General features: G+C 39.3%; 1 long non-coding RNA gene across 3 annotated transcripts in view; it reads right to left on the bottom strand.

Annotated features, from left to right (window-relative positions):
- Nucleotides 1-15,153, bottom strand: part of LOC127489385 (uncharacterized) — a 133,513-nt gene that overhangs the window by 61,885 nt on the left and 56,475 nt on the right. For all 3 annotated transcript variants that reach the window (XR_007917330.2, XR_011386942.1, XR_011386943.1), the window contains one exon: nucleotides 11,644-11,695. This is a non-coding gene — a long non-coding RNA (uncharacterized lncRNA). The remainder of the gene's footprint in view (nucleotides 1-11,643; nucleotides 11,696-15,153) is intronic.

The raw sequence follows: 15,153 nt of genomic DNA, 5'->3' as shown, positions 1-15,153 counted from the left end.
AATCTATTCACAGTGAGGAAAATCTCCCAAGTAATAATTTTGGAATTCCTACTAAGTTATCAAAAGGAGAAAAAAATCCAATTCCATTTTTCTTTACAAATCCATTTATCTTTAGTGCTATGGAAAACAATGAAATGTACTATTAAGGCGGATAAATCTAGGTGTCCCTTGGTGATAATAGAGACATGAGGGGAAATAAAACAGGGTGAGAAAAATGGGATCACTTTTGTATCCAAATTTTGAAATGGTTGGCTAAAGGGTAACCAGTGGTTATAATGCTCAGATATTCAAGAAATCCTATCGAGGCAATCTTTAATGTCTTAGGGAGTTAATCTGAGCTTTGGGTGTTCCATTAATAAAAAGATAGAAGGCACCCACCAAGCAATGTATCAGCTTGTCAGGTAAGCCAAGGTCTTTGGAAGTTTTACCTAATAGGTGGACATATTCACAGTACACAAATGTCTACAATTGTAACCATCTGTGCAAGAGGTGATTAAAGGCTACCTAGATAGGGGACAGAAATTCTATCTATCTATCTATCTATCTAGATATCTATTATCTATCTATCTATCTATCTATCTATCTATCTATCTATCGCACTAAACACTGTATACATACTCTCTCACATATATTTATGTGTATAGTTATGAACTACTAGATGTGAAGAGGAAGCACTAAGAAGACTAGGCTAGGCCTCTGGGTTTTGCAGGTAAGTTTGAATACCAGGTTTTGTACATGGCCACATTTGATGTCTTTCCCAAGGACATTCCACACCAACATCTTCTCCACATAACAAAGGAAGTTCCAAAGTGATATTATTTCCTAACATTACAACCTTTTTTGCACAAGTATCAGCCACAAAGAAGGTAACAGCAAATTTCAACTGTGCTAGTGATTAGACCAGGAGCTTGGTCCTGGTGGCTCAGTCTAGGTTCTCGTTCTCAGTACAAGAATTAGAGTATGATCTAGGTTACAGGTCACTACAGAAGAAGATAAGCAAAGTGAAAGTCAATGCGTCAATGCTCAAGACAGAGTGTGAGCATGCTCAAGAGAGAGCTGCATTCCACAAGGTTTGAGACCTTCCCTTTATGAACTGGAGGAATAGGGAGTATGGAGGCTTGAGTATTGGAAATACCTGGAAATGTCATAGCATCAGGAACATGATGGAAGTAAAGGTCATCATAGGCCACAATTGATTGCCATGATGGGTTCTTTTTTTTTTTGGACAGGCAGAGTTAGACAGTGAGAGAGAGAGAGAGACAGAGATAAAGGTCTTCCTTTTTTCCGTTGCTTCACCCACCAATGGCCGCTGATCCGAAGCCAGGAGCCAGGTGCTTCTCCTGGTCTCCCATGCAGGTGCAGGGCCCAAGCACTTGGGCCTTCCTCCACTGCACTCCTGGGCCACAGCAGAGAGCTGGACCAGAAGAGGAGCAACCAGTACAGAATCCAGCGCCCCAACCAGGACTAGAACCCGGTGTGCCGGCGCCACAGGCGGAGGATTAGCCTATTGAGCTGTGGTGCCAGCCGATGGGTTCCATCTTGATCAGAGCTAGTTATAGGCAGTGAAACCAAACCAGCTGCAGTTTTCCATTGCACCAATAGCAGAAGGGATATTTGGATGGCGCAGGCAGGGCTAACGCATAGGAAGGGCAACCTCAGTTCCTCCTGGCTAGTGGCCCCCTGCCTGATTGGGTGTGTATGACATAGCCTACACAAGACACACATTGAGAAGAGTGATGACTCTCTGGAATAATGATACCGCAGTGAATAAGCTTCTGAGAAGAGCTCTACCACTACCCTTGGATCTTTCCTTCTCTTCTTCCAAAATGCCTGAAATCCAATAATTCAAATAGCTCCCTTTTAAGTGGTACATGCTGCAACAGGGGAAACAGTAGGTATATTTTTCCCAAGTTGCCAACGTTACTCAATGCGAAAGTTCTCCCATTATGGAGACAGTGAAGACCAGGGAGAGTTCAGCCAGAGCAATGATCTGTAGGATTCTTTATTTGCCTAAGCTAGAATTAATTGTTTAATAAGAATTAGTATAAGCACATTATGAAATCATTTGCAAATGTTCCTTGTCTCTGCTAGTTCACATTTAATCCTCAAAACACCTTCATAAGTATTGTTTTACTCATTTTTCAGATGAAGCAACTAAAATTTAGAGAAATGAGCTTTGTTTTAACCCCTCAGATCACTGACAACAGAGACTAAATGGGACTCAAATATTTCGATTCTTAATCTAATTTTATTTTTAGTAATCCTATGAGTGTTGATCAAGAGACTGGCATTCGAGTTCTGGTGCTGATTCTAGAGCACCACCTGGTTAGAACCAGGTGCTTGCCTTTGATTTGGTGGTTTCTGACCTTAATAAGAGTGACACAAGACAGAAAATCACTAAAGTTTTATTTTTTATTTGTTTTCCAAATTTGCTTTTGGGTGTCTGTCCCCTTCTGAACTCTAACCATTCAGATTCAGAGCTTTCTGAGAGCTGTGGGCATTCTCTAACAGGACTCCAGGAGTTAAGGAGCTAAAGATCCTGTTGGAGGATGCAGGACACTGCCAGCTGGTCAACAACTAGCCAGGAAATGCTAGATTTTAAATAAGCCTTGGAAATCTGCAAATCCTATGAGCAATTTATTTATGTACTTATTTATCAACTGCTATTAATAAGAAATTGAGTAAGATATTTAACATCAGATATAGTATAAGAGATTCACAGTGAATAAAACTCAGTGATTAAAAGTAATAAGATCTGTCATGCAATTCTGGATAAAATGCTACATGATTTTTATCATTTTTTTTAATTTTTAAGGTAACATATTTTAAATTTATGTAATAGTGAAAGGCTTAATGCCCCACTAAATAAAGATTTTAACAAGTAAAAAGACCATTGTTGAGCAGGAATATAGGCAATGGGTATAAATAATAATCAAACGATCTTCCCATGTTGGATCCTTCTCTCCTTTTTAACTGATCACAAACACAATTAAAAGTTACTACGTGAGGTGATGGATATGTTAATAAAATTCATTGATTGAAAAAAACTGTATGTATGGGATACATGAAACTTGTTCCATTTATATAAATAAAATTTTTAATAAAAAAAGAAAAAAATAGTCAAATGAAAAAAGTATCAATTTCACTCACACAGTAAGTTTCAAAAATATTGCAGATCATTAAAACTACAGAAGTATATCATCCTTATTTTTATGTAAGTTTTTGCCAGAAATTTAATTTGAATTATTGTTTGAATTAGACATACAGTTATCAGACATGTTGTCCAATCAGATAGAGATGTGGTACCAGAGACTCATGGGAGGAAAGGTAACATATATACATCCATGGAGAATATTGATGTCTATAGTGCAGAGCACAGATTTAGACACCTCAATATATGCCAGAAAAGTATATCAGTTCATTTCTTGCTATGATAATAATTTCAGGGATTTACCTTATAGCCAATAATTAAATGTCTAGAAATGCCAAAAATAATACACTGTTGTAATTTAAAACAATTTTCTTTGGAATTCATCCTGTTATCAATATTTGAGAAGTTCTAAAGTCTAGCTTCTGTCTGCTTTTCCAAACAGACATAGATAATTTGACACAATGGGCACTATAAATTTTTCCACCTACTCAGGCTCAGTCACTTTAGAGTACAACAACTCATATAAATGTGGTTTTGAGACCAATTGCTGAGTTGCTCTCAATAGTTAATTTGTCAATAAGAACAATTTGCAAATAAGACAATTAAGGGAATGTCCTGAAATAAGCCTCAAGCAAAGATAGAACAGGAAAATATTTTTAAACTTCAGACTGGGAAGGGGTGATTAAAGATTGATTTTCACCAACATTGTCTTCTTTTCAAGTTCAGTACTTCTTTAAAAATATACAAACAAAACGACAACGTAACCAGATGGCTCAATGATTTGGTATCACTGCTTTTAGCTGTTTGAAATCTTTTTAAGAAGACTGAGGACCAGACAAACTTGGAAATGGCCCAGCGTAAGTCAGAGGCTATAGAGTGGAGTCATTTTACAAGTCAGGCATGCTGTGTTTGGCCAGCCCTTGAATCAGATGGTCTTCAAAATCTTCCGAGACTTTCCTCTTGCTCAGGGCCCTGAAGTCTGAGTCCACTCACTCCCACTGGTCCGTAGAAGGATGACTAAATGAGTTTTATTTTAGGAAAGAAAGGGATGCTACTATTCCAGCTTGAGGTCTTAAGAATGCGTAACATGGGGAGTAGACCCATCATTCTTCTGATTTCTTAAATATTTCCTATCAATTAGCAACTTAAGAATGTCCTATTATCTTGAAAGTTCCTATTTCTGGAAGGTGCATTGATACCAGGACAACCATGGATGGTACAGAGAACTTGAGCCAGCAAGAACCACAGAGGCAGAAGATACAGGAGGGTTATGAATAATTCAAATTTCAGTATTTCAATTTGTTCCTTGCCCAGGTAAGGAAAACAAACAAAATTTTTTTAAACATTTATTTAATGAATATAAATTTCCAAAGTACAGCTTATGGATTACAATGGCTTTCCCCCTCCCCATAACTTCCCTCCCACCCGCAACCCTCCCCTTTCCCACTCCCTCTCCCCTTCCATTCACATCAAGATTCATTTTCAATTCTCTTTATATACAGAAGATCAGTTTAGCATACATTAAGTAAAGATTTCAACAGTTTGCTCCCACACAGAAACATAAAGTGAAAAATACTGTTTGAGTACTAGTTATAGCATTAAATCTCAATGTACAGCACACTAAGGACAGAGATCCTACATGAGGAGTAAGTGCACAGTGACTCCTGTTGTTGACTTAACAAATTGACACTCTTGTTTATGGCCTCAGTAATCACCCTAGGCTCTTGTCATGAGCTGCCAAGGCTATGGAAGCCCCCTGAGTTCACTGACTCTGATAATTTTTAGACAAGGCCATGGTCAAAGTGGAAGTTCTCTCCTCCCTTCAGAGAAAGGTACCTCCTTCTTTGATGACCTGTTCTTTCCACTGGGATCACTCACGGAGATCTTTCATTTAGGTTCCCCCCCCCCCCCCCAGAGTGTGTTGGCTTTCCATGCCTGAAATACTCTCATGAGCTCTTCAGCCAGATCCGCATGCCTTAAGGGCTGATTCTGAGGCCAGAGTGCTGTTTAGGCCATCTGCCATTCTATGGGTCTGCTGTGTATCTCACTTCCCATGTTGGATCATTCTCTCCCTTTTTTCTTCTATCAGCTAGTATTTGCAGACACTATTCTTGTTTATGTGATCCCTTTGACTCTTAGTCCTATCATTATGATCTATTGTGAACAGAAATTGATCACTGGGACTAGTGAGATGGCATTGGTACATGCCACCTTGATGGGATTGAATTGGAATCCCCTGGTATGTTTCTAACTCTACCGTTTGAGGTAAGTCAGCTTGAGCATGTCCCGAATTGCACATCTCTTCCCTCTCTTATTCCCACTCTTATATTTAACAGTGATCACTTTTCAGTTAAGTTTCAGCACTTAAGAAGAATTGTGTATTGATTACAGTATTCAACCAAAAGTATTAAGTAGAACAAACAAAAAAAATACTAAGAGGGATAACATATCAAGTTGCTCATCAACAGTCAGGGTGAGAAACAGTGACTTGATCAGCTCTTGTCCTGACGGTTGATATACAATGTAATACTTTATCCATTTTAGTATTTTTTTTGTTCTAGTACCGTTGGTTGAACTCTATAATTAACACACAATCATTCTTAGGTGTTTAAATTTTAACTGAAAAGTGATCCCTGTTAGGAATTTGGAAAACATTATGCTGAGTGAAATAAGCCAATCCCAAAGGGACAAATACCACTCCTTCATAGGTGACAACTAACTGAGCACCAAAAAGGAAACCTGTTAAAGTGAAATGAACACTATGAGAAATGGTGACTTGATCAGCCAATTTTTTTTATGTTAAGTTCTTGAAATATTTTCTACTTTTGGTCCAATTTTCTCTCCTTCTATTATGCATATCCCTCCATTTCTGAAATAAATGATTAAAACTCTTTTAAAGTCCATGGAGAAGGAAATTAAAAAATATGTTTATTTGGGACAAAAAATTTGAATTCCATGTATAGACTTTTCAAAATTCACATTTTACATGAACTTTTTGATGTCCTGATTTTTCCCAAGAATCATGCTAGACATGTAGAATCATGATACATGTAGAAACAGAATCTTCTGTTCTGAAGTGCATGTCTAGCCTATTTCTTGGTGAGAATGCTAGAGGATTCATAAAGCAGAATGCCAAAGTAGAGAATATGGACTATGGTGGGAGCAGAGTGAAATGTCCTCATGGGGGCTTTTTGTACATAGACTTAGTCCCCAGTCCTGGAGATCCTGTTGAAAAGCAGCCCATTGATTCCCAAGACAATACAATGCCAGTGCTGGTGCTTGTTTTGATATTATTCCCTTCTCTCACTGGATGGTTCCCTGGGAGTGGTCAGAGACCCTCTCTAAAAGCCTCAGAGAAACAAGGACAAAATTTTCAGGCAATGAAGAGTTTGGGCATGCTGCAACATGCCTATGACCTGAGATGTGTCTGGTGAAAACCTGTCTCCCTTCCCCAGTCTACTTGTCTCCAGAATGGTCACTGCTCTGAACTTTGTGTGAGCACACAGAGAAAGGTAAAGCTAAGACCACAAGGGTACCACTTTCCACACAACTTCATTTTCATTCTAGAGAGCAAGCGGTGACCACAAGTGAGTCAACAACAGACACAAGAAAAAATGCTCAGGATCACTATCCATCAGGAAATGCAAACCAAAACCTCAATGAGATTGTGCTTTGCCCCAGTTAGAATGGCCCTCCTACAGAAACCAACAAACAACAAATGCTGGAGAGGATGTGGAGCAAAAGGGTCCCTAATCCACTGCTGGTGGGAATGTAAACTGGTACAGCCACTGTTGAAGATAGTATATAGATACACCAGAAATCTGAAAATAGATCTATCATATGACCCAGCCATCCTACTCCTAGGAATTTACCAGTGGAAATGAAGTCAGCATGTAAGAGTTATCTGTACCACCATGTTTATTGCAGATTAGTTCACAATAGCTAAGATATGGAATCAACCCAGATGCCCACCAACTGATGACTGATACAGAAAATGTGGTATATATACACTGATCTGTGGCAACTAATGGAGTGCAAAAATGTAATACATGTAGGTAAATTGACATTTTGAGAATTGATTATTTTATATCCCTAGTCTCTACTGTTGAGGAGAGGAACAGTGTTTTTTTTTTTTTTTTTTTTTTTTTTTTTTTTTTTCTTAGTATTTGTTGAATTCTTTACTTAGTGGAGGGTTAATCTTATGACTATAGTATAAAGGGAAAGTATGTCATTGTAAAAAATAAAAGAATATTGGAGGAGGAGGGAGGGTAAGAGCATGGGCTGTAGGGAGGGTTGGCTGCAAATATCTCTATGCTCCCAAATCTGTGTATATGAAATACATGAAATTTGTTCACCTTACGTAAACTTTAAATGTTCAAATGGTCAAATTTTAAAAAAGAAAAACAAAGAGAAAAGAAAAATGGATCATATTTGCTTTTATTGAGGGGACAACCATATTGAAGAATGCGATATTTAATATAGTACAAATACTAAATGACCATGTCCCTTGGTTTGGCACAGATAAGCCACCAGAACTCTAACCCGAAGAGGCTATACCGCCACCCCACACGCCCCAGGGCCTCCTTGTGTCATTAGCATGGATAATAGTTTGCTAATATGTTTATTGTACGGTGTTCCAGTCTGCTTTATATTTTCTCTCTTGGTCTCTAATGATATTTAATGGGAATATGTTCAAGTCCAACTGAAATAAAATTTTATAAGATTCATTTCTCTTTAAGAACATTACTTATCCATATACTTATACTTACTCTTCACTTTATTTTTTAGAAAAAAATATTTACTTGAAAGGAAGAGGAAGAGGAAGAAGAGAGAGAAAGGGAGAGAGAGAAAGAGAAAGTCTTCCATTCACTGGTTTACTCCCCAGATGGCTGCAACGGCCTGAGCTGCACCAATATGAAGCAGGACCCAGGTTTTCCGGGTCTCCCATGATGGTTCAGGGACCCAAGGACTTAAGCTATCTTCCACTGCTTTCCCAGGCCACAGCAGAGAGCTAGTTTAGAAGTGGAGCATCCGGGTCTCAAACTGGTGCCCATATGGGATGCCGGCAGTGCAAGCAGTGGTTCTACCCACTATGCCACAACTCCAGCCCCCACTTTCTCTATTTTCATGTATCAATCTGACTGCATCCTTTTCTCCTCAGATTCTTTTTTTATAGCAGGAAAATGATAAATTTTGGGAAACCATTTTGCCGAATGTGCCACAAGTCTTTTCACTGGCCCTTGAGGTATGCATTTTGCAGAATTACTCTCCGAGAAGTCAATATATCTGCTCAGTACCCAAGGGTGGGTGCAATAAGCAGAGCTCTCAAAATGGTCAACACTGATAATATAAAGTGATTCCTTTATTTGATCACCGCTGATGTTTTATGCCCTGGCCTATGAACTTTGTGTGCTTTATCCCACTGAATCTTCATAATAACTCTGCCAGGTCAGTATTATCACTTGTATTTTATAGATAAAGAAATTAAAGAACATTTTTAAGATCACACAGTTGATAAGAAGTAGAATAAGTGTTTATACTCAGATCTGTCTTACTCCAAAACTCTTGTTTTTCTTCTGTGGGAATTGGTTTCTGCTCGTACATCTATAGTAATTGTGTAATTTTACCAGCTTGTGAGTCAACTGGGTGAGGAAGAAGAGCACAATGAGCAAAACATGGCTAAAGGGACAGAACACTGCATATGCTCTTCTGTTTTGCAAAAGTAATCAGATGAATAGAACTTCAGACAACCAAGAGAACTTTAAGGGCTGGGGTTGCCAGAAATGAGGAAGGCTAAACAAAACCAGTTGAACATAGCTGTTGTCTCTATGAGCAGTATATGATTAAATATTTTAAAGTTTTATTTATTTATTTTAGAGACAAAAACAGAAATAGAAGACAGAGAACTCTTACCCACTAGTTCACCTCCCAAAGGCCCACTAAAGACAGAGCTGGGCCAGGCCAAAGATGGAAACTCAGCCCAAGTGTCCTGCATGGGTTGCAGGGACTTAACGACTTGAACCAACCCCTTGTACCTCCCCGGGTGCACATTAGCAAGAAGCTGGAGTCAGGAGTAAAGCCTGCACTCACATCCAAATACTCCACTGTGAGATGCGGCCGTCTTAAGCAGTCTCTTAACCACTAGACCAATACCCCAAGAATACGATTATTAAATGACCTAATAGACTGTCGACAGAGAGATACTTGCTGATGATCATTGACTGTTTACTAGACCCTGGAGCTTTGCAAGAGAGAATATAGGCTTACCTTCAAATTTGAATGAAAAATACTTTAACATGCTTCGCAGTTTTAAAAATAATAATCCTGGTGTTATCATTAATTGTGATAAACAAACATGGCTGAATTTTGGAATTATCTAGGGTGCTTCTAACAATATCTGAGCCCTGGCCATAATCTTTGTCAATTATACAAGAATTTCTGGGGCTGAGACCCAGGCATCAGTAACTGTGAGAGCACCCCAGTTGATTCATGATCCACTGATAGATCTTTGCCTTTCAGTGGAGAGGGTGCACTGTGGTAAGGGCTGTGACCTGGCACAGGAAAGAGACTTATTTGGAGGATTAAAAAAATCCAGAAATGAGCTAATTTGGACAAAGTAGACCTTGCTCAACATAGAATTCATGAAACGTTGGTTCTAGGACATGTTAGTGATATTTAAATATATGAGAAACAGTGAGGATTGTCAAATATATTTGGTAATGCTGGGTCAATCACACTGGAGTTTTCTTTTTCATGCTATTGTTTGTTTTTTGCTACCTTTTTAATCCTAGACCTCTTCATTGTCTAAAATTCTTCCATTCATTATAACTATCTGAAAGAGAACTGAATATGTAGTGCTTTATAAATTCATATTGCTGTATGTATCTGAAGTAGTGTTTCATGGAACATATTCTAGGATATAACAACAAATTGTCAGAAAATAGCCATAGCTTATTGAGCTATAGGTAAACATATTGGGTTGTTTGAATTTTTCCCAGACAATACAATGATTAGGTACTAGCAGACCCATTTATAGATAAGGAAATTGATGCTCTTAGTGGTTAAATCATCTCCTCAAATTCATATGAAGAATGAGATTGATAGAATTCAAACAAGTCTCATGATTCTTGGCCCAATAACTTTTCTTTGTATTTACAGCTGTTGTAGATGTTTTCAACAAAGTCTCTTGTCATCTTGGGCCAGGTTAACCAGAAATTGTTATACTATGGCCATAATCACCACTGCTACGTGCTTTATACTCTTTCAGGCAGTTTAATGTTGGGGTTTAAGTTTTCCTTTGACAAATTCTCGATTATGTTTATGTGACTAAATATAGCAGGTGTGCATTGCAAAATAACTGGCAACAATCTCCTTCAACCCCTCTTTCACTCCCCATGAGCCCTGCACCTCCACCCAAACCTCATGTTGCTTACTTCCCTTGTTCAGCACCCAAGAGATGTTAAATTCTTAGGTGGTATCCTCAGAGAAGCAAGCTCTAGTGGCACTGACTTTATTTTAATGATTGAATCACTGTGTAGGGTACTGTGGGAATATGTATGAAAGCTCAATTATATTTCCTGCCTCACTGAGTGAATGTCGGATAGAAAGATGGGCTCTGCCTACAGTGTAAAACATCACAGAGATCAAATCGGTTCCCCTGCATTTGCACATGGCTGATAATCAGCTCTCCACATAAACAGGCTGACAGATGAAGCCAGTTATCTTAAATAGGTGTCCGCATCCTGCTAGCATCCGTACCTGCCTTGACTCCACACTCCTAGCAACTGAGTAGCAAGCTGTACAGCCCAGAGACTCGCTTTCCCCTGGACAAGGCAGTGATGATTCCAAGAAAGGGGTAGCCCCACAGCAATGCATTTTTCTGGAATCACAACAGAATCAACTACCACCATGAGCTGCTTTGTGAGATGACCAAAACTTACACTTCTAAGTGTCAATGCATTAAGCATGTTCAAGTTTCAGCTTGGAATCTCCTGAAATTTTTCAAGTTTATTTAATTTATTTCGAAGGCAAAGTGCCAGAGAAAGACAGATGGAGAGTGATATTCCATATGGTGGTTCACTGCCCAAATGTCCACAATAGCCAGGTGTGGGTCAGGATGAAGACAGGAGCCAGCAGCTCAATCCAGGTCTCCCATATGGGTGGCAGGGACTCAACTACTTGAGCCATTACCATTGGATCCCCAGTACGCACAAACAGAAGCTGGAATCAGGAATGGAACTGGGTCTCAAACCCAGGCACTCTGATGCAGGATGTGATCACCCCAAGTGACCTCTCAATTGCTATATCACATTCCCATTCCACAAAATGCATTCCTGAGCCAACACCCATCTACTCAGCACTAACTGCATTCTAGACATTGTGACAATGGCAAGAGAAAAAAAGATAGAAAACTAAATGTTCCATGAATAACACTTTGCATTATTTCCTTTGGGTAAAGTACAGATTTTAATTAATGGGTCTTTTTTTGTTACCTCCATTCTGACAGCTCTGATGTTGATTGGTGAGGCTGGAGGAAAAGTGACCCTGAGATAAAAAAAAAATAAGGTGTTTTGTGAATATGCTTCCATTCCTTCCACAAACATTCTGCAAGTACTAGTCATATTCATAACACACTTTAGTCATGGGCGATGCTATGTTACATAAAATATCTTTTCTGTTAGTAGGAACAATATAAACTGATCAAATCATGGTTAGAAGCATATATGGAGGGCAGCGGGGACATCACAAACAGATCTATATTTAAATAATCATATGTTTATGCAATATCCAGGTATTCTGCAGGGGCAGAATGGTACAAGCAAGTGGAATCAAATTAAGAGGGGGCACAGAACCTTCTGATATGTTCCTACTTAAATTAGTGCAGCTTCTTCTATTGCAAAAGGAACTGACATCATTTCTATTCAGTTGTGTGCTCACCAGCCTCCTTAATACAGCTTCAGGGATTAAATGTTTCCCCATAGACAATGCAGGTGTCACTTCTGAGAAACGTGCACACTCTGTTAACACTAAAGGTGGCAGCCAATTCTGGAACTATAATTGGAGCTTTTCTTCTCCATTCCAGTTGCATGATTTCTCTTTCTCTTCAGTGACTTCCCTAACTTTATAAATGAATACAAAGGCTCAGCCTCGCGCTGCAGCAGCGATATTTGCTTAATCCCTTTAGCCATCTGTAAAGCAGGAGTAATGCACTCTATCAGCTCATCAGTAGTGTGTGTGAGAGTGCAAGTGTGTGCGCAGGCATAATGCAGATAATGCATCCAGAGAAGCCCACCTGAAAGCACATTTGTGTTTATTTAAAGATTTAAATAACACACGGCAAAGCCGTGGCTTTGCAGGCTAAAATAACCCTCAGAGCTGGTTATTCTCATTGTCCACTTGCACATGAACTTGGTCATTGCTCTTTAATTTTGACTCCAGGTTTATGATGACATATGCTTAAGAAAGCATACTATATGCAATTCTAGAATTTGCTTTAGCCACATTCAAATTCTACGTGGTGTTAACTCATTTGTTTTTCATTAAGTTCTTTATTAACAGCCAAATCCCTTGGTTATTACACTTCTCTGAACTTTCTTGTTAATCTTACTTACAAGTCACATAATGCTTGAATACATTTCTCTGAAATGTTGTTGAGATAAAAGGGCTGACAGTGACAGTAATTAACTTCTAAATAAATATTAAAATGAGAGGGCATTGTAAATACCCCTGGTGCAATGGATATATGACTAAGTCCCTAGGACATTCAGCAGCCAGTCTGTCTCCATTTGAGCTGAGGGCAACCCTGCCACTGGTTTGGGAGATGTTTATTCTGAGTTCTCGGCTGTAGCTAAAACACATATTTAACAGTTTGCTCTTCACACTGTGGGCCATTTGACTATATGTTCTCCTGTCCAATATTCTTCACTTACTTATATTTATTCCTAGGTAGGGACGAGATTCAATGGTTTTGTCTTCCCACCCCCACCCATTCGCAGAAGATTCTTACACACAGCCTGCTGGAGGCTAGATTGGGACTCTCTCTGCGTTGGGTTGAGGTTCATTTGCTCACAAGATATTCATTGCAAATCTGTGAAACCAAAACTGTGAAAGTGCCACGCGATTGGCTGTGGCTCTCTTCGCCATATGAAGGCAGAACTCACACCCGTGCAAGTGTGAAGTCTGGCATCCGACTGACAGATTTGAAACACTGGCTCTGACCCTGATTAGAAGTTACTTTGGGAAGATGACTTAACGTCTCCAAGTCTTAAATCCCTTGTAGGTGACATGTGGCAAAAAAAGTTCTGCAATAGAGATGTTGCAATTACTAAATGGCATAATACAAGTAAGGTGATTGGGGCTGGGCACTTGTCAACCATCATCAGCTAGATCTCTGAGATGTGGTGCTGTGGCAAAGCTTCCTGCAAGAGGTAAATACACTATGATTTCAGTAACTTAGCTTTACTTGTTTATTTACATTTATTTCTCTAGCATGGGTGGGGAACTTTTTTCTGCCAGTGGCCACTGGGACATTTGTAACATCATTTTCAGGTCATACAAATTTATCTACTTAAAAACTAACCTGCTATACATTTGTTTGATTTTGAGTTCCATAAGCACTTGCCTTGGTAGGGCTAGACCAAATGATTTTTGTCATGCTTAAAAGGCCCATAGGCTGGACATTCCCCACCCCTGCAACAGCAGTAGAGACAGTGATGTGGGCTAAAGCTATATTTTTAAGAGTATTGTCTTTCCTTTGACATTCCTCTACAAAGTGCACCCAGCTTCTGCAGGATAGGCTCAGCAGCTGGGTGCCCAGATCCATGTTTTTTTTTTTCCCCCCACATGGCAGTGGGTAGCTTGAGAAAATGAAATATAAAATCCTGTTGGAAGAGGAAGTCAACTCACACAAGAAGATTGAACAAATATGAGAGCAAAAATGAAGAGAGTAAAGAAATTGAAATGTGGAAGATGAAATCCAGGAGGAACAGGGCTGATGGAGTGAATGGCCTCCTGGATGCCAGATGTATAATAACGGTTTGATATTCACATGTTTTTAGGTACACATTGAACTTCTCTGACCCTCCAAGTAAAACAGTTTAAGAGCAATGGTGTGTGTATGTGTGTGTGTGTGTGTGTGTATGTTTATTTGAACATGCTGATGCTGAAAATCAGTCAGATGGAATTGGCAAGAGGTTATAGAACCTCCTCTGCCTTATGTCATAGTTCACATGTAAATTCTTGAGGGAATTGAGATAGTAGTCTGTGAGAAGGGGCCCACTCACATGGAGAGAAATCTGAGCTGACTATGAAGTCAAGCAGACCCTGTGCTGGCATTGCCATCCATCCCTGTGTGAGAAGGAGGCAGCATTCTCAAGGATGTTGCTAGAACAGTAGCAGCAGCCTTCCCTGGCAATGTGTTAAGAATACAAATGTTCAAGCTTTACCTGCGTCTTGTGGGATCAAGACATACTCGGTTGGAGACAAGAAAGCTCTTTTAACAACCCCCCGTCCATGAATTTCATGCACACAAACTTTTGAGAACCACGCCACGGTAATGAGTGCTAAGGGTTGTCCCTAATATGTTGGATATTTGCATTGAGTTTACAGGTCAGGTATTCTATCAACCCCAAAATGAGATGTTGCTTGGCATCAGAATTTTTCTTTCACTCTAGATCCCCACAACGGATGAGATCACAAGTAATCAGTTAGCTCAGATTCTGAATGGCTTTGGTGGAAAACACATCATCAGGTTTTGGAAAATACCTCATTCCTCTCCTTCAAGAGGATGGTGAGCAGAGCCTTGGGGGCCCCTACTACTAGCTATTGTCAGGGAGTGCTGGTTACACATGGAAAGAATTTCTTATTATCTCCTGCTTTTCACAGAGTTACCAGGAGCTATTTTTAAGTCACCAGGAAAACACAGCCCAATGGGATATTAAGATTGGTACTTCCATATTTAGATCATAGATCTATATTATAATCATTAGGCCTGTAGACTCAGG

This window comes from Oryctolagus cuniculus, chromosome 2 (genome assembly GCF_964237555.1).
Source record: "Oryctolagus cuniculus chromosome 2, mOryCun1.1, whole genome shotgun sequence".
Classification (NCBI taxonomy): domain Eukaryota; kingdom Metazoa; phylum Chordata; class Mammalia; order Lagomorpha; family Leporidae; genus Oryctolagus; species Oryctolagus cuniculus.
The sequence above is the reverse complement of the archived record's forward strand: the minus strand, read 5'-3'. Positions and strand labels throughout refer to the sequence as shown.